The sequence below is a fragment of the Danio rerio genome, chromosome 18, assembly GCF_052040795.2.
Source record: "Danio rerio strain M-AB ecotype USA chromosome 18, GRCz13ab, whole genome shotgun sequence".
NCBI classification, from domain to species: domain Eukaryota; kingdom Metazoa; phylum Chordata; class Actinopteri; order Cypriniformes; family Danionidae; genus Danio; species Danio rerio.
Genome location: NC_141038.1, coordinates 51541379 through 51566332, shown reverse-complemented (window position 1 = coordinate 51566332; position 24954 = coordinate 51541379). Strand labels below are relative to the sequence as shown.

Here is a 24954-nt window from a genome sequence, read left to right as displayed (position 1 = left end):
AAACAAAAACTGCAAAAACCGTAGCTCCTGGGATGTATTTCGCGATTTCCATAAATGTATGCGAATTGTACGTTTTCAAAATATCTTTTTGTCAATTGTCTAAAGAACAAAATCACTGTTATTCAACAATTTGCCAAACTACCCTACCTTTAAATGTCACTTTAAGCTGAATACTAGTTTCTCGAAAAATATTAGGGATGTCAAAATTAATTGTTTCTTCAGTGCACCGCGATGCAGATGGGAACAATTCGGTATCGGTTCAGAAATAGATCATAACCGGTTATTATGTACAGACGTCATTTATCTCCAATGCGCGATGTCGCAGTAGAATACTATGGCAAAGGAGGCGAGGGCGACTAAATAAAACGCTCCTACTACTTACAAGGTAGATAAATACGCACAATTCAACTGCTAGCGAGTTTGCTGGAAAGTCTTTCGTTGACAGCACACGAGCCGCTGTTTCACTACTAGCGCTGGCCTGTTTGTGAGGTAACCTTTCCTCTCTTCTTGGTTGTTAAAGCGATTCTTGTGAATCCAGACACAAGTTGCGAGTTTTCTCCACAGTGTATATTATGGATTACCTGTGATAACCGCGTATTATTTGCATATAACTGTATTATTTGACCGTAACTGCTGCTGTTCTTCCCGCGTCACACATCAGTGAACACAGCGCTTTAATTTCTGAAGCCAAGCGCAGCCCTTTCTGTTGAGCAGTTGAAGACAATGACGAATCATAGGGGTGTAAGACAGCACTCGGAAAGAAAGCTGGATAATATTTACATTAGTTTATTTACTATAAATGCTCATGTTGCTCTGTGGATGTATTGGAGATTGTTTGGTACATTCAAAAAGAGTGTTTTCTTTGAGCAGGTAAAATTGAAGGTAAAGTTCATATATCTTACTGCTTGTATTAAAAGACAACACTATTACAAATAATATATATAAATATTAATATATTTATAGATTTTAATTTTTTTTAAAAATCTTGGGTTGTGAAGAAAAAATCTAATTATGTATGAAAAGCATCGTCAATGCACCGTGATGTACCGAGATATCGAATTGAACCGAATCGATGTCATGATAACCGTAACCGAACCGTGAGACCAGTGTAGATTCACACCCCTAAAAATATCTTGTTAAATATTATGTGCTGTCATCATGACAAAAGAAATCAGTTATTAGAAGAGAGTTATTAAAACTATTATGTTTAGATATGTGTTTCAAAAATTCGTTCAACAGAAATTGGGGAAAGGATATAGAGGGGATATGATAATTCTGACTTCAACTGTACCGAGTGTTTGGCTTTAGTGTTTGTGACGCACTGAGGTATTCCGTTGCTCTTGCTAAAAAGCTCCTCAGGGAGCAGCTTGTGTTTTTCTTTGCTGAACTTGTCTGTTGGAGGTATTTGCAGACGTATATGTGAGTGACACACGCTGTAAAGGTTCTACAAGCTCTGTAAAGGCAGCGCAGGCTGAGGTCATGAGCGTTGGGTTTCAGCACACAGCAATATAAAACCACACACTCTACATGGGGTTTGTCCTTCGAAATCTCGAGGGCCAACCGTCAATATGTCTGTCAAGGAGTCAAACTTTTTAGGTGCAGTTGGGTCAAAGATCGGCAGTTTTCCTACAAATATGTGAGAAAATTATTGAAACGTTTAAAAACGAAATTCCTCAAAGAAAGAGAGGAAGACATTTGGATGTTTCACCTTCAACGGCGCATAAGAGATTCAAGAAAATCTGGAGGAATTTCAGCGCATAAAGGACAAGGGCGCAAGCCTAAGCTGAACAACTGTGATCATCGATCCCTCAGACAAGGCTGCATCAAGAATCCTCATTCATCTATAAGCGATATCACTCAGGACTACTTTAGCAAAACTTTGTCAAGTACCACAATGCATACATCAACAAATGCCTGTGAAAACTGTACTGTGCCAAAAGGAGGCCCTACAGCATGTTAACAGTGTCAAGAAGCCCTGAAGACTTCTCTAGGCTTAGAGGCATGTCGGATTGACCATCACACAGTGGAAACATACTGTGGTCAGATGAATCAGTATTCCAGGTATTTGTTTGGGAGACATGGATGCCATGGACTCCAGACCAAAGAAGGAAAGGATCATCCAGACTGTTACCAGCAAGTCCAAAAACCAGGGTCTGTCATGGTATGGGGTTGTGTCTGTGCCCTTGGCAATGGTAACTTGCACTTCTGTGATGCACCTTTAATTCTGAAAAGTACATTGAGATTTTGGAGCACAATATGCTGCCTTCTTTTCCAGGGACGCCCATTATATTTTCACAAGACAATGCAAAACTACATTCTGCACACATTACAAAGTCCTGCGGTGGAGGAAGAGGATACAGGTACTTGACTGGCCTGCCTGCAGTCCCGACTTGTCTCCACTTGAGAATATGTGGCACATTTTAAAATCGGACAGTACTACTATTAAAGTTTATTAAAATATTAATGACAACAAAACATGTGTTGCTCTAGAAATATATATATATATATATTATGGCAAGAATAAAAGCAAAAAAAGTATACACTAAAAAATACTGAGCCCACTCCACAATTCACACATTATTGTCTGGCTACTTTCTATCCTGTACTTATGCTAAAAAAACAATAATGATCCAACATTCCTGACCATTATCATCAATAAAGCCTGGAAAAACTGTATCAGTATTTTGTAGACTGATTAAATATTTCTTTACAGTTCTCAAATAAATAAATTGTTAATTCACTTTAGTTTTAACTGAACCTATAAATGGTGGAAAAACACATTATGTAATTGTGTACCTGGGTCTCCACTTTTGCCATGCCCTCTTTTGGTTTTAACAAACTTAACCCCCAGGTTTTTCCAAATGTTTTAACAAAAACGCCTACGGCTGTTGCAATTTTTAGCCAGGAATATTGATCATCTGGTTATCTCTATGATCACGGATAGACGTCTGTACTGTCATACCTTATTCAAACAAAATCTCTTCAAAGTGTTTCATATTCAACTCAAATTAAACGCGTCGCAACGCAAATTGTTCGCTAAAGTCTCAAAAAAAAAAAAAAAAAGTTAGTTCTGCCAGCCGAATTCATGTCTCGCGCACCCAACGGGAACCTCCGCAAACAGAGCGATGATGTCACATTCGCCACGCCCACTCAAGCGAACTAGTGGACACGTAGAGTATAAACCAAGCTTAAGTGTTGTGAAAAGGAATGGCAACATTACAAGGTGGTAAATGCTTTACTGTCCCAACTTTTTTAAAATGTGTTGCACGCACCAAAATTGGAATACGAGTTTATTTTGAAAACAATAAAAAATGTTATAATATATAATAAAATAATAAAAACTTTTTAAAAATTTTAAAATAATAAAAACCATGAGGAACACTTTAAATAATGTTTGTTGTATTGTCTGCTATGTCGTATTGTCTTCTTTGTTGTTGTTTTTTTATGCCAAGGACCTTATTTACTGCTTTATTAATCGATTAGGTTTAGATTTATCTATACATCTTCAGAATTGATCTAGTATCATTTGGAGTGGGTATGCTTTTTTCATCATTATTTATCTGTGTTGCATCCAAAACTGTGCTTAGCTATAGCACAGCCTTAGACTTGCTTCCACAGTGAATTTAGCCAAGCTGTCAGCTCACACCATGACCGGTCTCTCTCTTTTTATCTCTCTTTCTTTCTCTCTCTCTCTCTGAGTCCAGCTGTTTCCTGAAGCAGTAGCGTTTGTGTCCCAGACCTGTCTAGCATTCCCCATTCAACATGCTACTGGTCACCTCACAGCACTTCCTGTTTGCGTTCAGTCATTTCCTGTTCTCTCCTTGCAGGGGAGTCTGTTGGTTTTAGCGAAAACCCTCTGTGAGGCTGGAGAATAGAGGGGGAAATAAATCCCACAAGTTTCCTCTCTCTCTGTCTGTCTTACACAATAGTGTCTGGGATCTGGAAGCATGCTCTGCTGTACACGCTCTGCAAAATCGCATGTTGTTTCATTCATGAGAGGAATTTCAGAATCAACAACAACCCTGTAAAGCGGTGGTAAATGCTGAGTCGCTGATTTAAAGAACATGATATATAATAGCTGATTACCGAACATTACATGACCTGTTTTTTTATTTACTCATTCTTTGCGTCATCTGATAAATTTAGCTGCCTACGCTGCGATTTTTTTGACTTAACTTTTACTAGTCATCTCTATATACATCAATCAAATTGACTTCAAATATTAAGTTAAACTGTGCAGCAACCACCTGGATGACGCTACGGCAGCCATATTTCGCCAGACCGCACACCACACACCAGCTGATTGGTGGAGAGGATTCAGAGTGATGAAGACGATTATGATATGGGGATGGGGGACAGAGGTCAGTGGGCAAATTTGGCCAGGATGCTAGGGTTAAACTCCCCCTCTCTAGTTTTTTTAAACAACCACAAAGTAGAGATCTGCGCGGGACTAAATTTTGAATCCCGCTCCCGCCCACTTCCGCCAGGTTTTAGCCCGAACCCGACTGCTCCTGCTTATATTTAGCATTTGTTGTCCCGCTGCCTGACCCGCTCCGTTTTCTACCCGAAACCGAAAACCACCCAGCTATACAGAGTCCAAACAGCCTATAACAAGGTGTCTGTATAAACACACACACACATAAGCACCAAGCAGGCAAGCACACACACACACACACAAACACACACACACACACACACACACACACACACACACACACACACACACACACACACACACACATACACACACACACACACACACACACACACACACACACACAAACACACACACAAACACACAGCAACAAACAAGCTAAACACAGCATCGCGCTGTCTCATTTACACACATACATATTCGGAAATTTATTCCCGGGCCACAGAAATCTGGACGGGTCCCGCGGCTGTCCAGTTTTCTGCAGCACAGGAATAAATTTCCAAATAAAGCGCGGGAGTGGTCGGTAACTGGTTTAATTTTGGACGGGAGCGGGCCGTCTAGCAATATTGCTTCCGACTCCCGAGCGAGCACACGTATGTATGTGTGTAAATGAGACAGCGTGACCTCTGCAGACCTCTACCACAGAGAGTCAGAACCTTGATTTAACCTCTCATCTGAAAGACGGCGCTCACTGAGCAGTATATAGTCCCCTTCACTATACTGGGGCGTTAAGACCCACATTTTGAAGGTCATATATTAACCCACATATTAAAGGTCGCAAATAATGTTCGGCTTCTTGCTCAGACTGATAATTTCACATAAGAGATGGATATTAGAGCCATGGGTATTTGTTTTGTTTTGCTTGTACATTGCCTTGCATTTTATAAATCAGAATTTCAGATAAAAATCTTCATAAGAAGTCAGCTATACACTTTATTATATCAGCATTTAATTTTCAGGTCTAAATTTAATAATAATAACTCCTTCCATTTATATAGTGCTTTTCTGGGCACTCAAGGCGCTTTACATAATGTGGAGGGGGGTCATAATTGGGGCGACGGCAGCCATTTTGCGCCAGACCGCACATCACACACCAGCGAAGTGGTGGAGAGGAGACAGAGTGATGAAGCCAATTATGATATGGGGAGGGTTAGGAGGCCATGATGGACAGAGGCCAGTGGGCAGATTTGGCCAGGATGCCAGGGTTAAACCCCTACTCTTTTTCGAAGGACATCCTGGGATTTTGAAAGACCATAGAAAGTCAGAACCTCTGTTTAACGTCTCATCCGAAAGACGGCGCTCACTGAGCAGTATAGAGTCCCCGTCACTATACTGGGGCATTAGGACCCACACAGACCACAGGTTGAGCGCCCCCTGCTGGCCTCACTAACACCACTTCCAGCATTTTTTTAAGATGCAATAATCTGGACTGCATTTATTTTTATACATATACAGAATAATACGGTTTATATACGTTTATCATCAATTAATGTCATGATATCTTGATTTAAGAGTAGAGAAATCTATACCTGTTTAATTTATGTACAGTACAGTACGACTGACTAATGCGTATCGCATTAAGTTTATTAGTTTGTGTTAAAACTGATCCTAATGGATGGAAATTCTGTGCAAGTCAAACCCATAAATCTGAAGATTTGGCTCCAACATATTTCAGAGAGACTGCTGGCCATTCTGAAGGCTGTTCCAGCGACTGAAGCCAAACTGTCTGTTGCTCTCAGAAGTGATGAAGAAAGTAGGTACCATTAACCCAGCGGGGTGTTGAGCTGCTGGAGCTGTTAATGTTCAGCCGGTGACAGACAGTGTTGTTCAGACCACACGTCTTACAGAGAGATGCTATAAACAGAAGCTGGAAATTTGCTAAGAGAGAATTCTAAATTGAGGACTTCAAATACACTCTCCCTTGATAAAAGGCCTGCAATTGTGATTATCAGTGTTCAGTCGTTTATTAAAGTCCACATGAAATCAAAACTAACCGAATTGATTTTATTAGCTCACATTTCTAGTTGTCCCTTGTAATCTAAAATCGAAATCTGAAAATGCACTTCCTGTTTGTTTACAGTTAAATTCTCAGATTAGATCAGTCTGAGGTATTGGGCGTGGATAACACGCTTAACCACGCCCCTCCAGCTGTCCGTTGTGACGACAAAAAGAAATGGTGAGCAGGAGGATTAGGTTAGGTTGTAATAACTCTCCCCAAACCCTTTTACCCATCTTTCTGAATGAAATGCCTACTCCAATCAAATCACAGTAGAAAAAAAAGCCACACCCACTGCTTTCTCATTTAATATTCTGTGTTGAAACTGTCACAATATATATATATATATATATATATATATATATATATATATATATATATATATATATATATAAAAAACAGTTGCAGTTTCCGGGTCATGTAGACTATTTCAGTGTGTTGATGTGCTTCCAACTGAAACTGAATATTGAGTAGGGGGCGGAGCTTTCTTTTAGCGCACCGTTCAATAATAGTAAACTAACGATAAGATAGGGTGTTAATATGCAACTGCTATGGTAAACATAAGGTTGACATCAACAGAAGGACCACAACGTCAAAAATGAACGGTCAGACTTTGATTGAAGATTACCAAAACAAACTTTTTAACTTGAATGGATTCATTATTCAGCTTAATAACAACAATGTGCGCTAGCAAAATGAACATTGTAAATTTTGATCTCACAAAGACTTTAAATCTGGCACACACAAAGCTGATGTCAAAAAAAAAAATCACCTCATGTCGGCTGAATTTGGACGATTCAGCTGTTTTGATTGAATCATTTGAATGTGCGATTGAATCACATGTTAAAACATAGAATTGCTGCCACCTACTGGTGGCGTTAGTGTGATATACTGTATGTTTATTATTCATTCATTCATTTTCTTGTCGACTTAGTCCCTTTATTAATCCGGGGTTGCCACAGCGGAATGAACCGCCAACTTATCCAGCTAGTTTTTACACAGCGGATGCCCTTCCAGCCGCAACCCATCTCTGGGAAAGAATGTTTATTATGTTTTTCTATAAAACGCCTAACCACACTGTAAACGATTTTTGTAAGTTACACAGCATTTAACTGTAATATGAACTGTATTTTACTGTAGGACAGTTAAGCAGTATGCGAATGTATTAAAGTCACGTTGTGAAAATTACTGTATATTTTACAGTAAGATATGCCATACTGTAAATACACATACACCAACATAAATGGTGCTGCATATACAGTAGTTTTGCTGTAATTGATTTACAGTAAGTTCCCGGCGAACTGCATCCAGTGCGTAACTGTAAATTCAACAGGAAATTGTTAACAGTGCAGCCAATACCAGCATTAAGAAGTCCTCAAAATAAAATCTAATCATTATCTGGAAACAAAAATCCCCCAGAAGAACCAAGAATGTGGTCAATATCAGCGATGACAAACCAGCAAACAGTTTCAACCTAGACCCACGTCATCTGACCCCAAAACAACACAAGTCAATATCTACAGAACGTAAGAATGACTGTTTATATGAAGGCTGGCAGAGACATCAAAGCGGCGTATAAATGCGATGGTCAGTAAACAGATCAGCCCTGAATTGCACACTACACAGGCTGAGATGCAGGAGGTGGAGCCAGAGTACAGTCGTCTGTCAAACAGAGCATGTTTGCAACAATTAGGCTGATGCCAGATAGCGGCGTTATCACAGCTCCCCATCACACTCGCTGTTTATCTTTAATTGCAATTTGGAAAGAACTTTAGTACAATTAGGCCTGGGAGTGGCTCAGCTTACCCTGCCCTAAACAACAGTGCTGTTTTGCCAACTTTGCACGCTGAAGGACTTTCTGAGAGAGAGAGATAGAGGAACCGTTTCACCAGACTTTGAACATGCCATTTTTTTTCTTTGTTCCAAAAACCTCTTGATAATTACAGCCATCTAGTGGAGATTTAGTCCAGTATATATATATATATATATATATATATATATATATATATATATATATATATATATATATATATATATATATATATAGAAATATATATAGAAATACATATAGAAATATATATATATATATATATATATATATATATATATATATATATATATATATATATATATATATATATATACATATAAAAAAAAAATATATATATATATATACATATACACACACACCCAAATGTATATGTCATAGAAAAATTTTAAAAAAGAGGAAAAATCAAGAGAAGCAAAAACATTTTAATTTTTTTTTTTTAATTTGGCAGGTTAAGACTTATTTTTTTTTTTTTTTGCAATATTTTGCTGAAATTTAATTGTATTATCATCTTTCAATTTCTTAATATGTTTGATGGCTAAAATATAATTTTAATAAATATATCTGTTTAATAAATCAGTTTTGTTTAATTGCACCAAAATACTTACTGTATATATATATATATATATATATATATATATATATATATATATATATATATATATATATATATATACTTATTATAATGCCTATATTCACAGTGAGAGATCAATAAAAATAATAATTTTTAAAATGGGGTGTACTCAATTATGCTGAGCACTGTATATATAAATATATGTATATATATATATATATATATATATATATATATATATATATATATATATATATATATATATATATATATATATATATATATATATATATATATATATATTTTAGGGAAGCATGATATTGAAAAAATGTGACATTGCAATATTTTGTTTTGCTGTGATATATGTGGTGATATGGATATAATTTCACCAGAGGATTTAAACAGCTCTGTTTGGATCGATTTCATTAATTGAGATAAACTGAGACGTTAAAGTCTTTTTCTATGCAGTGCATCTGCATAAATTATAATAAATTATAAGCAAAAATCAATAAGTAAACAGGGCTTATGGTTTTCTGGAGAGTCTAACAGTATTTAAGTACTTGAATTGACAAGTAAATTAATACATAATAATATCTAATAAATAATCTTTTAATCTTTAATAAATTATCTAATCCTGCGATGTGACCTGTGCGGAAACACACATTGCGATATTGATGCTCAAATGATAAATTGTTCATCCCTGATAAATGTATAGTATCAGATGATATACAGTGAAACCTAATATAAAAATAATAAACAATTACATTAGACAATGATCTACATTGTAAAAATAAATGAAAGTATATGTGTAATGCTTTACAGTTGAAGTTTTATTAAGTATACTTTATGGAAAAATGCTATTTTAGTCTTTCACATACTTTGTGAATATGACATTACTACTACTAATAATACTATTACTAATAATAGTAATCACTCTTTTGATATCAGCTGCCATACTTTTAAGTATTCCATGTAATCAAAATTGACTCAACATATTTAGCATATTTAGCTTTTTATGATTTAATATTATATAAATTATATATAAAATGTGATAATATTTTTAGAAGAACTTGATATAAGACATTTTTGTATCCTGAAATGTAAAAAAAAAATAATAATCCATGGTTTTGAAAACATTTCATATTCATTAATAAATTCATAATTATATCAATTGTAAATCCTATGCACGATTGCAGGTCATATTAACTTAATAAATAGTTCAGTCGCCTCACAGTAAGAAGGTTGCTGGTTCGAGTCCCGGCTGGGCCAGTTGTGATTTTTGTGTGGAGTTTGCATGTTCTCCCTATGTTGGTGTGGGTTTCCTCCGGGTGCTCTGGTTTCCCCCACAGTCCAAACACATGCGCTTATAGGGGAATCTAATAAACTAAATTGGCCGTAGTGTATGAGTGTGAATGGGAGTGTATGGGTGTTTCCAGTAATGGGTTGCAGATGGAAGGACATTCGCTGCGTAAAACATATGCTGGATAAGTTGCCGGTTCATTCCGCTGTGATGAGCCCCGATGAATAAAAGGACTAAGGCAAATCAATGAAACTGAACCCAAACAAATCAGTAAATACAGTAAAGTTGGTTAGATAATTACAGACTTCTAGCTTTCGTCAGAAAAACAAAACTGTGAATCAGCATCTCAGCAGAATGCAGGTGAGTAAACTGTACTCAGGTTGTTATTTCTCTCAGAATAAACTCATTTCAACCTATTTTACGCTAAGGAAGAAAAGCAGGTGCCTTTTGACCTGCTAATCCCATTAAAAGCCAACCCAACAGGCCTTATCGGATCACATGAGATGGGAATTTGTGGCCAGGAAGAAATGTGATTGTTTTTTATTGTTGTTATTTCTCCATGAGATGGTCTGAGTCCTTCACACAGAAACACATCTGCTAGAATCATCGGCGGCTCGAGCAGTAAAGACTCCTGCAGTTGGAGGTCTCTCTATCATAAATCTATACTGCGCAAACAAGGCCATATCTAGATCTTTGTGAACTTCTGAAGAGCCGACAATGAGCGAGCAGTGAAGCTTCATTCCTGATAACGATTATTTGGCCTTGTGTTTATGATGTGCCACGCAGCGTCTGGAGGGAAGGAGGCTGGAATATTAGAAGGGCTTTGACTGCCATCTGCTGGACATTATCTGAAAATACAGTATGGCAGCATTAACCAAAAAAAGCATCAATATTTAGGCCTATATATAGGGCACAAAGAGTTGAGGTCAGAATTATTACCCCTCGTTTTTTTTCCTTTTTTTTCTCAATTTCTTTTAAACAGAGAAGATTTTTTTTTCAACACATTTCTGAACATAATAGTTTTAATAACTCACCTCTAATAACTGATTTATTTTATTTTTGCCATGATGACAGTAAACAATATTTCTCTAGATATTTTTCAAGACACTTCTATACAGCTTAAAGTGACATTTAAAGACTGAACTAGGTTAATTAGGTTAACTAGGCAGGTTAGGGTAATTAGGCAAGTTATTGTATAATGATGGTTTGTTCTGTAGACTATCGAAAAAAAAAATATCTTAAAGGTGCTAATAATTTTGTCCTTAAAATGGTGTTTAAAAAAATTAATAACTGCTTTTATTCTAGCCGCAATAAAACGAATAAAACATTCTCCACAAGAAATAATATTATCAGACATACTGTGAAAATTTCCTTGCTCTGTTAAACATCATTTAGGAAATATTTAAAAAAGAAAAATAAATTCAAAAGGGGGCGAATAATTCTGACTTCAACTGTACTTATGCTTGAACTTTGGCAATAAAATAGACTTATTTTGTCTGTACTATTCAATGGCAGGTCTTTTATGTCAAATGTATTTTTATATACCTTGCTGTAACTACGAAATTATGATCTATTTTACCATTAAACTATGACACCATCACAGTGCTTTTATTTTAAAGGTTAATTCAGTGAAATGTGTCCTGTTATGCGTATGATATCATGCAAATATTATCATACTGTGAAAATATCCTTGCTCTGTTAAACAAGGGGGGCTAATAATACTGACTTCAATTGTATGCAGTGCTTCCCACACATAGACTTTACTACGCCCAGGTATATTAACGGCCACCTAAGTATATTTGATGGCATTTCTTTCTTTTTTTTTTTTTTACCAATAATATCATCTTTTGCACTTTTTTTGTATCTGCCCAAGATAACCAAACATCCACAAGAAAAAGTAAATAACAGATTATTTAATCTAAACGATTAAAAAAAAAGTACTGTATAGTCGGAGAGGACGAAATGACATCTAAACTGGCTGCAAAATATATGCAGGTTTTATTCTAATTAATAATGAATATTCGTTTTAGAGATAATGTCTGTTTTCATTCATTTATCCTGTAATTTAGTTCTCATTTGCTGTATTTGTTATTAATTTGATGATGTTGATGTATTACATATTTTATCTACAATGCTTTGGCAATACTGTACTAAATGTCATACCAATAAAGCAACCAGAGAGAGAAAGAGAGAGAGAGAGAGGGAGAGGCTGTGAGTAGATGGCTTCCAGATACAGTAGCATAAAAATTAGAGAAATAGTGGATTTCTTTTTAATTTCAACAGCCTTTTTTAAAACTTTAACTCATCTGCTGAGACGCTGACAAATGATTCACGGGTTTTTTAAACATAAGCCAGAATTCAGTAGGTATCTGGACTATATTTAGTGGTTTGTTTGGGTTCAGTTTCTTTCATTCAATAATTCATTTTCCTTTGGCTTAGTCCCTTTATTCATCAGGAGTCGCCACAGCGGAATGAACCGCCAACTTATACAGCATATGTTTCACGCAGCGAATGCCCTTCCAGCTGCAACCCATTACTGGGAAACACCCATACACACTCATTCACAGACATGCATTATGGCCAATTTAGGTCATCAATTCACCTATAGCGCATGTGTTTGGACTGTGGGGGAAACCGGAGGAAACCCACGCAAACACTGGGAGAACATGCAAACTCCACACAGAAACACCAACTGACCCAGCCGGGGCTCGAACCAGTGACCTTCTTGCTGTTAGCCGATTGTGCTACTTTCTGCTCCACCGTGCCGCCCCCAAGACTGACCAATACACTTTAATATGTACTAAATTAAAGTGTGTTTTTTTTGTTTTGTTTTTTGAGATAATATTCAAAAGGAGGCCCATCTCGGGAATCGTCCTGCATTTTCATACATCTCTCCAGTTCTCCTGCACCCAGATCTTTTTGGAACCACAAACAGCACGTGGAAGCAAGCTTTCCTGCACAACACAGCCAAGTGAAGCAGCAGAGATGAAAAGGGAGAGAAAGTGAAGAGGAGGAAAATGTTTTTGGGGAGGGGGATACGAAAAGATAGGAGCTGCTGGCAAGCCATGTCGCTTTTAATTGCTTCCAAGTGTCCCAGATTTTCTCCTGTTGGAAAACTCCTCTGGTACTCCTCTCTCCTCTGTTTGCCCTGCCATTGTTAATTCCTAACTGTTACCACCACACCAAACCTCAAAACATTGTGCAATTCTGAGCTTGTCAGTGAACTATGAGGTCAAAATTGTTAAATAAATAAATAATTGTTTATTAATCGTAATCAAGTTAAAATGTTTAATTAATGGAAGTTTTGATTTTAGGCCAAATTGCTCAGCCTTATATATTACTGCCTCAAATACTTTAGTTGGATCAAACACACTTTTCTAGTCATCTCAGCTCAACATAGGGATGGGTGATTTGGCCTAAAATCAAAATCTTAAATAATTGAACAGTGGAACTCGATTACGATTAATGAACTATTTATTAATTTAAATATTTATGCATTTATTTATTTAAGTATTTATTTATATATTTATTTAAGTAAGTATTTATTTGTTCATTTATTTATTCATTTAAGTATTTATTTATTTATGTATTTATTTATGTATTATTTGTTTATTTAAGTATTTATTTATGTATTTATTTTTTAAGTATTTATTTATGTACTATTTATTTAAGTATTTATTTATGTATTATTTATTTATTTATGTATTTATTTATGTATTATTTAATTATTTAAGTATTTATTTATGTATTTATTTTTTAAGTATTTATTTATGTATTATTTATTTAAGTGTTTATTTATTTATTTATTTAAGTGTTTATTTAATTATTTATGTATTTGTTTTGAGTACAGTAAATATGGTGACATTAAGAGTGACAGATTTCTGAATGAAGGGTGTATTACTTGATTTTAAAAATAATTGAAGGACACACACACTATCTATGATTATTGAACGTTGAACAACTAAACAACAAATTAAAACACACAATGGAAAGGGAAATTCATCAAAGCAGAACGGATTAAAATGAAAGTAAAAATAAAACTTGTTGTTAAGACTTCTTGTCATATATATATATATATATATATATATATATATATATATTTACAGTGAAAAAGCAGCAAAAACGATATTTTGAGTGTATGATAAGATGTAAAAAAAGCTCTGATTTAGTTTAATTGCATTATTTTTACAGAATAAAAAAAAAACAGCTCTTTTTGATGTGAACTTTAACTAGCAAAGCTGTGAAAACAGGCACTCTCCTTCAGCATTAAACACCTTATCTGGGCCTTCAGGGTTGTTTTGGCTGCTTCATAATGAAGCGGCACGAAGAAAACCCAACAACCAAACAAACAAAACCCAACCAAAGCCCAAGTCATCCCTCAGGTTTCACTCATTCATCACAGCGAGAGACCAGACCTGTGAAGGCACATTCAGAGACCCTCGACCCTCCCGCTGAGAGAGAGACCACCATGCAGAAAAACCCTCCACGTCTCTGGATCTCCTCCCTTCCTGTTTGCCTGCTGCCCGGCCCTGATAAGTCGCCTTGGACGGAGGAACTACATGGCTTTTTTGAGCTGACGGAAACGGAGGAAACAGACATCCGTATGTGACAACGAGAAACACAATGAAAAGAGGAAACAATGATATGGAGAGGACAAGAGACACTGAGACAAGAACTGATAGTAGGAGCAGACGCCTGTCAAATGACTTTAACTACTTCTGCAGGTCCTAAGAGGACAAATAAAGTCCAGCAGTTCTTAAATGTTTTCACTTCACGACTATGCACAGTTTTATAGCCAACGATAAACTTTCGGTGAAGGGTTTATGTGACTATTTTTAATTTAATAAGGTTCCTTTACAGCATTGATGTTGTAAAGTAATTTAAATCCAATCAGTTTAAATAGGGCTGCATGATATTGGACAAATCAAGCATTGCAATCTTTTTTTGTTTTGCGATATATATGAGCAATATCACACGAGCAGCAGTGTGATGTGGCTGTATATTGGCACTGGTGGGAGGAGTGCGTTGGCCTAAGGGCCTACTCACACTATGCTATCCGAACCGTGCCTAGGCCCGTTTCCCGGATCGTTTGAGAAGTGTGAGAGCGCTGAATCGGGCTCTTGAATCGGGAAGAGGTGTGCCTGAGGGTGATTCACTTGGGCTTTGGCGCGGAAACTGAAACCCGTAACTGAAAGTGAGACGTGACTGTTTCATATTGATTTATTAATAATTCTTGCTCTTCAATGAACGCAAACTATCGTAGGTTATTAAAGACGCAAACCCTCACTAGACATGACAACTGCGCACCTTCAGCAAACCTCCTAATTCCTGCAGCACGAGGACTTTACGATTGCTTATTGCGTCAAAAGCGGCTGATCTGTTCAGCGAAATGTTTGCATGTCAAACAACTTAAACAATACAACTAAAGAAATTGTCGCTGTGCTGAGTGAGAGCGCTTCTGACCATCATCGATGACGTAAGCGTGCCCAGGCCCAAATGTAATGTGAGTGCAGGCCGTCGGGGTAGACGAGAGGGGGCACAAGCGTGCTTTGGCCTGTTCAAGGCAACTGTACATAATGTGAGTACGCCCTTAGTGTCCATATTTTTTAGAGATGCTCCGATCAATCAGCTGAAGATCGGTATTGGCTGATAATCACATTTCATGACTTGATCAGTACTCGCCAATCTGGGGTGCATTTCCCAAAACCATCGTTAGACAACTAAGGTGTCAAGTTCCGTCGTTGCAAACATAGTTTGTTGATTTGCCGATTCCCAAATCCAATGCTCAAATAAACATTCGCAAACTGCGTCGCAAACTTGAGCACTTGAAACTACACTTCTGGAGCTGTAGTTAGAAGCATAATTCTTGGCTGTGTCTAGTCCCACTTATCCCCCCTATGCTATATTCATTTACAACATTCTAACATTTAAAGTTGGAATAATTAAAAATAAAAAAGCATTAAGGTCATCTCTCTTAGGTGTAATTTGCTTTCATTTTACAGTTCAGTTTTAGCGATCTTCATGTTTACAATTGTGCTCCCTTCGCAGTGCACTTTGAAAACAATGATGTCATTTTGAACACTATTTTTGAAAGCTATAGGTGGAATTTAACAGTGTTATTTATCCTATGTCTCCAAAGCTTATAAAAAAACAAACCAAAAAAAAAAAAACACAGCATACGTTAATGCTTTAAATTTATAGTGGGTTATTTATGAAGTATCTGTACTGTATATGACATGGGCCTGCTGGTTCAAACATTTCTTCAACATTTTGTTTACATGTGTCAAATTGTAAAAGTAGACTTTTCAAAAAAAATTAATATAACACAATATCCTACTTAATAATAATAATAAAAAATAATCATCATCATCATTATTATTATTATTTTTAAAGTAGGATTTTTAAAATGTCCTAATAAATAATAAATATAAAACGTCATTTTATAATATATTTCCTGATAATGTATATATTTATGATTTTTATATGATATTAGAATAGCTTTTGTAAGTGATTTTATGTTTTAGAATAGAATATGTAATGTTCAACTTCTCAATAATATTAGTAAAGCAAACACAGGCCCTATATGTGTTATTTACATATATTTCAATTAATGTGGAAAGCGAGTGCATGTTTTTTACAAAACTAATATTAGATTTTACTGTAAATCCGTGCTTGTAAAATATAATATAATTAAATATAAAACATATATATATATATATATATATATATATATATATATATATATATATATATATATATATATATATATATATATATATACTTTATGTGTGTGTGTGTGTGTATATATATATATATATATATATATATATATATATATATATATATATATATATACACACACACACACACACACACATAAAGTATATATATATATATATATATATATACTTTATGTGTGTGTGTGTGTGTGTGTGTATATATATATATATATATATATATATATATATATATATATATATATATATATATATACATACATACAAACAGTTGAAGTCAGAATTATTAGCCCTCCTGAATTTAGATCCTGTCTAGGTTTCCCTAATTTCTGTTTGAAAGAGAGATTTTCAACACATTTCTAAACATAATAGTTTTAATAGCTGATTTTTTCATCTTTGTCATGATGACAGCACATAATATTTGACTAGATATTTATCGAGATATCGTATTCAGCGTATAGTATTCAGCTTAAAGTGACATTTAAAGGCTTAACTAGGTTAGGATAATTAGGGAAGTCATTGTATAAAAGTGGTTTGTTCTGACAATTGAAAAAAAAATTGCTTAAGGTTTTTTTTTTGAAAATGGCTTTTATTCTAGTCACAATAAAATAAATAAGACTTTCTCCAGAAGAAAAAAATATTTTAGGAAATACTGTGAAAAATTCCTTGCTCTTTTATATACACGGGGATCTGCTAAGGATGTAATCGGAAACCAGGAAACTACGAAAACCTTGAACGGTTAACACCTCTGCAGTGGGAACTAAGACTGTGTATGTGTGTGTGTGTGTGTGTGTGTGTGTGTGTGGCCGTTAGCCTCAGTCCCATCTGGTTGTGTGTGAGCTGTACAGCTGCAGTGACTGTGCTGCCACCGCTTGGTTGTTTCGTTGCGTTCGCTCTCTGATTTACTGTCTGGATTTTTATCAGACGGCCGCATGCCGGGGCCCTGCGGTACACCTCGCTCCACCGCACGGACAGGCAGTTAGGGCTCCCCAAACACCCTGCCAAACCTCCATCACTGCCACACACACATACACACACACACTGCAGCACACGCATAGGCCCCGCTGCATGTTGGGAACACAGATGGTTTTAAACAAGAGTTTTATATGTTTGCATGACATCATGAACAGGATATCTCCAAAATGTGGACATTCACATTAAACGGACATATTACAAATATATACAGTAAATGATTCAAGCAAACAGAAATGTTTATATTAACTCTATAGCAACATTTCAGGAGTCAATATGCATCCGTATGCAAATATATAGACCACACCCGCCAGATCTGATTGGTTCATTTTAAAACGAAAATTTGTGTCAGAATTATATTGTTAATACATTGACGATAAAAGAAGTTGTGGTGGGTTATTTGAGATCTGGTGGGTTTCTTCAGTCTAATCACACGAGGAAACGCAAGTATTTTACGTTTTGTCAGTTTAGTGGCTAATTCGTACAAATCGTACAAGTTCAGTCGTACGAAAATGTATGATTTTAAAAAGGAGGCGTGGCACCCAACCCACCCCTAATCCCAACCGTCATTGGGTGATGAGCAAATCGTACTAAATTGTAAGAAGTAGATCGTACGAACTTATACGAATTAGCCACTAAATCAAAAACTTACGAATTGCTGTGAGATTGCGTTGGTTTCTTAGGTCATTAAAGGTGTTTTCTGTCACTACTTGTTTAGCCTGCATTAATGCATTCAGTGTAAGCTGCAAGATTAATCATTAAAAGATCGGGATCTTAACACCCACGCAGCATAAATTATAAATGACTGTGCATATGTTTATTAATCCTAAGAGAATCAGTCTTTAGTCTTTTGAGTTAGTTATGAAGTTACAAATAGTGAAATAACACAGACGTACTGGGATAATGGTTTAAAAAACCTCTGATGTTTATGGTAAAGATTAAAATCACTGTCATATGCATTTAACAACTCAGAAATTACATTATTTAACCAATAAGTGGCGACAACCAACCATCAAAAATATTCCACTGAATAATTCTTCAAAAATGATCATCTAGCAATGAAACATTAAGTTTTATGATTGAATACCTCAATCGTTTATTGAAAATGACTCTAAAAATAAATATGGGTTGTACAAATTATAATGTTAGATTTCTACATTTAGCGTTATACGCAGCAGTAACAGCACAGTACTGAATATTTATTTTAATATATTTATTTTTATTCAGCTGGTTATTTTTATATTTTATTTGTAGAAAAATGACAGGTTCTAAGTTCTGTTTGTTAAAACCAAAAGTTTTTGTAATAAATGGAAAGCAAATTACTGTACGTTTGACTCCTCCCCTTTATGGCTGATCCGAAAAATGGTCTGATTCATGACTAAAAAAACATAATGTGATCTGAACCGTGAGATTTTCAATCTATTACACCACTATTATAGATTAAGTGGTACACTCTCAGAATAAAGAGAGTGCCCTAAAAAGAGACTTACCCTACTTTTGCATAATTCTATTTCTATTATAAATTAAGTAAATTAAATTAACTTTTGATTTATTACAAAGGTATTGTGTGAAAACTGGAGAAAATAGTTGTATATTGTACATGGTAGAATGTATTTCTGTAACATTTTTGTGAAAAGTGTGAAATGTTCAGCAAAAAATAGATCCTTTAATTTATTTTAAAGTATTTTTTTATTCTTTATTGTTAATGGAAAAGGTGAATTTACACAAGAAGAAACTGTTTTAAAAACATTGTTAAAAATGTATTTGATGTTGTATATTTAATAAAAATAAATTGACAGATTTTGAATAAAGCAAAATACCTATAAATAGTTCCTGAAGGAACATACTTGACAATGTTAAGGTACAAAGTGTCTTGTCACTGTAGTGGTACCTTCATGGATCAGATTACCTTTGATGAAGGTACACTATTGTATCTGCAGGTTTTAAAACCCAAAAGGTACACTTTGGTTTCCCATGGTAAAAATCACATCCTTAAAAGTACAAACTGCAATGGTACAGATTAGTTTTTTTGTCTTAAGGTACAGTTCTGTTCCATAAAAAGGTGCTGCCCCAGTGACAAATGTTTGTACCTTCTTTGGTACACATTGTACCATTTTTTTCTGAGAGTGTATCATGGTTTTTAAACTTGACAATGAAATTAAACTTTGTTTGAATAATGCATTTAGGTCCATTTTAACATTGAAGACAAGCATTTAAAAAAAGAAACAAATAAAAACAACCAATCAATCAATAAATAAACAAATAAATAATAATACAAAGTGGTAAACACAAATGCTACATGACAATAATCAAAACGTAAACATCATATTTCTTAAAGTTCAGATCAGACGCAGTATGCTTTGGTTAAAAATATTAAACTATGTTTTTTACAACAACAAAAAAAACGATTCTTTAGGTTCAAAAGAGCTGAAATCCCAATAAAGATTTTGAATGCATGAAGAGGTTTAAAAGTAGAAATATAGATTTTATTTTATATTTATGTAGATAAATATAGATTTTTTACAAAGTGTATTCAATGAAAAAAATCTATCTGGTTGTCTTGTATTGATTCTGTATCATACCCTTGATCATATTTTCAGCATTTCCCTGCTCTCCACGTCTTGTAAGAATCTAACAAACTTTAAAACGCCTATAACACTCAACTTCAATTCATTTAATTTCTCAGTTAGACTGAGGTGATGCATTCTTTTTGCACTGCACTGGCCTTCAACTTCATTTTAGATTTATTCATCTGCAACTTCAGTCTTAAATATCTGAATGTCAGCAAGAACATTACGCTTCTACGCCTCCTTATTGTGTGATATTTTTAAACGACTGCACCATATGCCTTCCCTGTGCATGAGAAATGTCACTCGTATACAGTTCTGCAATGATAACTGTGTGTGTTTGACCTTTCAACCCTGCCAGCCTTCAGATCCAGTGGGATATTACTGCCTCCATCTCCGTCTCGCTTTCTCTTTGGCTACTCATGTCGCTGAGGTAATGTCTGAATTTGTAATCGTGTCTCAGAGAGGACAGATTTCTCTCTCAAATAGTGTCTAAAACCTTACACCAGACCTTCCTTCAAAATCAACACAGAAAGCCATTGAGGTAAAGTTGGTTTTATATTCGCACATTTGTTCAGTGAAAGCAGAGTCTCTATAATGTTTACCAGGCTTATATTCAGTCTGAAGTGACAAAAACAACATTAGCTCTATTTAATATTAAGGTAAAGTTGTTTTTTTATATTCGCACATTGGTTTATTTTTGCACAGTGACATGTCTATATTGTTTGTTTATCATGCTACTTTAAATATTCAGTCTGAAATCACATTTAACAGCATGTCCTTACTACACAAAACATGACAAGATTGCAGTTTGTACCAAATGAAACACGACAAAACAGAAATATTTAAATACAATAGACATGTATTTATAGGTAATTCTTCAATTACGGGCACTTTTTTCTTTTGATCATATATCCAAAAATATTTATAATTTTAATCAAATTCCTCTTTCTTTGTCAAACTAACAACAAAACATACTTTAAAAAATTACTACCTTTCTATTATATATTTTTCCTATTATTCAACCTCCTTTTAGGTGTCAAAATCCCCTTGCCGCACACTCAGAGTTTGTGTTTGTGTGTGTGTGTGTACTAAATCAAAAAGTTACGAATTGCCGTGAGATTGCGTTGCACTCTCAGCTCACATCATTCAAAAGAAAAGGTCCACATTGTCCCCCGATAATATCAACAGACTGGACTGTTTTAGCAACTGGCTGAATGTAAATGAGGACAACTCACAGCAATACAACTTTACAATGAGTACAATTGTTTGTATTTAATACTTTATTGCACAGGTGTCAAACTCAGTTCCAAAAGGGCCGCAGCTCTGCAAAGTTTAGTTCCAACCCTAATTAAACACACCTGATCAAACTAATTGAGTCCTTCAGGCTTGTTTGAAACCTACAGGTAATTGTGTTGGAGCAGGGTTGAAACTAAACTGTGCAGGGCTTCGGCCCACCAGGAATTGAGTTTGACACTCCTGCTTTATTGTTATTATAATTTTCCATTTTCCATATCTGCAATGCCTGTATTTTGGCATTTTTTGCAGTTCACTTAGAATCCAACATGGAAATCAATGTTTTCTTTATTAGCATTGATTGTTTTGAAATTCAAATGGCATTAACATGTGTTTTTATTTCTGTAATAAATATGGCTGTCAAGCTAGGATCTTGATGATTTATTGTGGGTATGTTGTTTACATGAAGAAATCAGTGTTACAAGTTAAACAAAAATTCTAATAAACAATTATATTTTGAATTTAAATAGTTTTGTCTTGCGTTTACATTAATTTTACATTTGAATAGCCAAAATTACAAGTTTCAGTCTCAATGTAATTAATCGCGATTAATTTTCAAAAAAAGTGTGATTAATTAGTTAATTTTTTTAATCGACTGACAGCTTTTCTTTTTTTTGTTACATTATATGATATTACTTTGTTTCAATAGGGTAACCATATATATATATATATATATATATATATATATATATATATATATATATATATATATATATATATATATATATATATGGTTACCCTATTGAAACAAAGTATATATATATATATATATAATATATATATATATATATATATATATATATATATATATATATAAAAAAATTTTTCTCTTGTACTTCATACTAAAGCAAACAGACTCCATTTGGAAAAGAGACAAGAACAAATGTCCCCCCTCCTCGAGCAGAAACAGTCAGCATCATGTCTGAAATCTGAAATCTGTCGCAGCATCTGTGAGAATCTTAAAAGGTGCTTCTGGCCACAGTAAGAAAAACAGAAAATTACACTGATTAAAACTGCAGCTTAAGATGGCTCCTGTCCCGAGCACCATCCCCACCACTTTGTTGGGACACTTTTAACATCAACATGTCTTCTCTCAAACACTAATGGATTAATAGCTGAGCAGAAGGTGTTTTTTATTTATTAAGTGTGTTTTTTCTGCTCTCCATCTGTTTAAAGAGGAGTTATGAAAAGAGGAGATAAACGCTCATATGGACCACTTATAACTGTCTATAAGAAGACCTGAACTCCTGAACTGAAAAGCAGATGGGAGTCGATCAAAATTCTATCAAGCATACTGGAATAATTGTGAACGTCTCGGGATTCTGTCAACAACAGCTTGCTTTACAGGTTTTTTTTTTGTTCAATCAGTCTGGAGAGAATGGGAGGTGGAGAGGTGGAGTCGTCATCAGCAGAAAACTGTTTAGACAGATAAAAACACCTCCAGCATCTTTACAAAGGAGAGGAAGTTGTGCTTTTAGGGAACAATGTAAGATCAATAAAGAATTTTGAAATCTTGAATCAAGAGGTCCAGAGATTTAACTGAAGGGAAATGACAAAAATCTGATGTCACAATCAATATCCAGATAGTAATATACAGTATATCACTATATAGTTTCATTCATTAATTCATCCATCTTGACTTGTGGAGTTGCACATCGATGGATTTGCCCTTCAGTGTTTGGACTTAAAAATTAAACCACACTGAACTGAACTCTGAAAACTGGACTGACACAGATTCAATTTTCTAGAACTATGTGAAGCTGCTTTGACACAATCTACATTGTAAATAATAAACATGAATTGAATTGAATCCATCCATCCAGTTCATTTGTTTTTTTTTTGTTTTGTTTTTTGTTCACGTTGGTTCCTTCATATTCATTTGTTCGTTCATTCATTCATCACTCCAATTTATTTATCCACTTCATTAATTTGTTTATTCATCAAATTAATTTGTTTTTTGTTCCTTTGTTTGTTAATTCATTCATACATCCATCCATCAACTTATTCATTCATTCATCCATCCGTCCATCAATCCAATCATCCATCCAATTCATTCAGTCCTTTAATCATCCATTCCATTCATTCATTCCTTTAATCATCCAGTCCATTCATTCATGGATTCATTCATACATGGATTCATTCATGGATTCATTCATTCATCCATACATCCTTTCATTCATGCATTGGTTTTCATTCATTCATCTGATTCAGTCATTCATTTATTCTTCAATTAATTCATGCATTGGTTCATTCATTCATTCCATTCATTCATGCATTAGTTCATTCATTCATTCATTCATTCATACATTAATGCATTGGTTTATTCAATTATTCATTCATTCCATTCATTCATGCATGCATTGGTTTATTCAGTTATTCATTCCATTCATTCATGCATTGGTTCATTCATTCATTAATCTGATTCAGTCATTCATTCAGTAGGTTTTATAGCTGTTTTAAACCATTTTTTAAGGTTAATATATTAAAGAATCACTTCAGAATTTGTTTTTTTTTTAATGGTTGGCTACAAATGACTCGCCAATATAAATATTATGTTTTAAAATGTGTTTAATATATGTTGGGGTGACTTATTATGTATGAAAATTAGTGTTTTTTTTTTAAATTTTCAAATAAAAAAATTAGTACACCTCAAAAATGTACTCATTCACAAGTGGAAAAAAATCTGACTGTATTTCGAACTTCAGGGTGAATGGTTGATCAAGAATGTAGAAATATAAAATAAATATTACTAAAAAAAATTCCCAGTAATGGGAAAAACATAGCTGGATAAGTGGGCAGTTCAATCTGCTGTGGCGACCCCAGATTAATAAAGGGACTAAGCAGAAAAGAAAATGAATGAATGAAGAAATTAATGAAATATGAAACACTTTTTCAAAAATGAACAACTGCACAACGTAAATTATTCTACTGTAAAAGTCCTATGATGACCCTGACTCCTGAAAGTCCTTGCATGAAAATTAAAACACTCCAACCTGAGTTTTTGCAAATCAGCAGCCACACATCTGTCGGAAACAAGTCTATTGTAACTAATGCAATTTTCCAAATAAACACCTCGACAGAACTGATGTACCAACTAAAACATGACTTTCTTTCCAAAGGTAATCTTTTCCTCATTCATTTCTGATGATGAATGTAAACACTGTGATCAGTTGGCCAGGCTCTGGTGGTGAAGTGGTCATTTTGGCTAATTGCTCAGGGGTTTGTTGTGTCTCAGATGGTGGCGTGGGA

The 24954-nt window shown here is 34.7% G+C and overlaps 1 non-coding gene across 4 annotated transcripts in view; it reads right to left on the bottom strand.

The window, feature by feature from the left end:
• LOC147832946 (uncharacterized) overlaps positions 1 to 24954 on the bottom strand; it is a 62313-nt gene that overhangs the window by 30561 nt on the left and 6798 nt on the right. The gene's annotated exons all lie outside the window — the stretch shown is intronic.